Source organism: Numenius arquata, chromosome 19, assembly GCF_964106895.1.
Source record: "Numenius arquata chromosome 19, bNumArq3.hap1.1, whole genome shotgun sequence".
Taxonomy (NCBI): domain Eukaryota; kingdom Metazoa; phylum Chordata; class Aves; order Charadriiformes; family Scolopacidae; genus Numenius; species Numenius arquata.
Window position 1 is genome coordinate 11,221,365 of NC_133594.1, and position 2,173 is coordinate 11,223,537.

Consider the following 2,173-nt stretch of genomic DNA (forward strand, 5'->3'; position numbering starts at 1 on the left):
AAAGGCGCCAGGTCCCAGAGAAGTCGGCTCCAGATGGTGTTCGTGCGCTATTAACAGGACGCGTGACAGAGCCCGGGCTGTGCCCGTGGCTGCAGCTCATCCCGCGGCATCGGCTGCTGCCGCTGACTGACGCCGCAAAGAGCTTCGATGTTGTGAATATTAGAACATGAGTCCTCCACAAACAATATTTGGTTTAGTACATACTTGTAAAGGTTGGATTTTCGGGTGCTTTTGGAGTGGGTAGGCAAAGGGGAAGGTGTGCTGGTGCCTCCCGGCAGGATCAGCCACAGAGGCAGCTGCTGCAGCAGCGTCGCACCGGAAAGGATTTGTTCCTCCCGTGGCCGGTGGGGGGTGGTTGTCTCCGGCTGGACAAACGTGTTTTTCTCATTTTTAGATTGAAAGGGCAGAGTCTCTACAGCCACTGTAACACTGTCGCTGCTGCGGGGTGAAGCCTTTACACCCCGAGGCCGAGGGCAGGGGGGAGGCCCAGGCCCTGCCACGCTGCCGGAGTCTGTGGTGATGCTCCGGAGCCATCGGCACGTCCTTCCTTCACCTCCGTAACGCAGTCTCAGAGCAAACATCGGCTGCAGGCTGACTGCAGATCCCAGGAATGATGTAGTTGCAGCGTTTTAGATGAACAAGGCAGAGCGTTTATTGAAGAACGGCTGCTTTCATGGTGTTTCCCTTCAGTGATGCTCCTCTTTGTAACTGTTTGTGGCCAACCAGTCCAAACCCTCCCGCGAGGGACTGGTGTGCTGCTTGTAGCAGGAGGAGGAGCCAGGACTCCAGCCAGGATTAGTTTTCTATATCCGGAGCAAATTTGCTGCTAATTGGAGGTAGTGGTTGGCGGCGCTCGTCAAGGCCCGGTCACCGGTTCCGTGGAGATGGTGGGGAAGGGTCCTGGTCGTTCCCAGAGGGCAGGACTCCCCGGGCTGTGTTTGGGCGCTGTGTTTATGTGGGGGCACAGCTGCTGGTTACACAAATTGTACCGATGGCACAGACTCTGGTCGGAGCTTTAGAAGCATTTTCATTTGTTTGTGGGCGTTTTATGGTGATCCTGTCTGGTCAGGGCTCCATTCCCGTGTCGGGCCCTCGCTCCATCCCGAGCTGAAACCTCATCGGGTGCCCTCAGTAAAGCAGCTGCGGCCGTGTGCTCGATAGCTCTATGGTCATGCTTTTAATTACCATTAAAATAATTGGCACTGTGGCTACTGGGAGGATGTGAGAAGATCAGAGGCTCAAGGCTGTTTCTCCCGGTGCCTCGGGGGTACCAGCAGCTTTCAGTGTCTGTATAATTAAAAGCTACAATCTTTCATGTGCACAATAAAGAGGGTTGGGAGGTGGGGAGACTTCAGCCTTTCTGCATTTTATTTATTAAACATAATCAATGACCAGTCTCTCTTCTCCACAAAGGTTTTTAGGAAACGCTGGTGTCTGACAGCTCTGCTCCAGTATTTAAGATACACAAGTTAAAAACCTTGAACCGGCTTCTTACCAGGGCCTGGTGTGGGGAGGGAAGTGCAGTTGTCACACAGGAGAGTAAACAGAGAGGTTTTAAACCCCTCCTTCTACTGGCCCCTTTCCTCAGGGTCTATTTTCACTGGCAAATCCATCCCAGTCCGTCAGCTCCCTCAGATTGCTGGGGGGGGATCTCCTTTTTCCTTCCTTCATCTCCATCCTGCTCATGACCACGAGCTGCTGGTCGTCTGATGGTACTGGTCATCTGTGCTCTGGTTCTCTGAAGTGAATCAAAAATCCCCCAGGAAAAAACTATTATTTTTTTTTTTCATTAAAAAAAAAAAAGCTTTGAAACTCCCGGAGCAAAGGTGGTGGCTGCGCTCTCTGTTGAGAGCAGGGAGCCCTGAGGTCAGTTTGTGCTACCAGCGTGTTGTAAATGGCGATGTAAAATCCACTGGGGTTTGTGGAAGATTTTTTAAATCTCCAGTGCTGGAGTTTTGGTGGAAAAGGTTCTTCCTGGCCCTTTTGGAGGGTGGGGAGGACACGGACCAGAGGGAGGGAGGTGTGCCTGCAGTCTGCCCCGGAACGTCTGCGTACGAGGGGTTCCCAGCTCCTGTCTGGGGCTCCAGGGGTGGGACAAACATTCCCGTAGCCTTTCCCAGTAAGAACTCGGCGCTTTGGTTCACGTTTCAGTGCCTGTTTTCCTCTCTTTCAG

The 2,173-nt window shown here is 52.9% G+C and overlaps 1 protein-coding gene across 1 annotated transcript in view; it reads left to right on the forward strand.

The window, feature by feature from the left end:
* NEK6 (NIMA related kinase 6) overlaps nt 1–2,173 on the forward strand; it is a 62,243-nt gene that overhangs the window by 58,042 nt on the left and 2,028 nt on the right. The window lies entirely within an intron of this gene.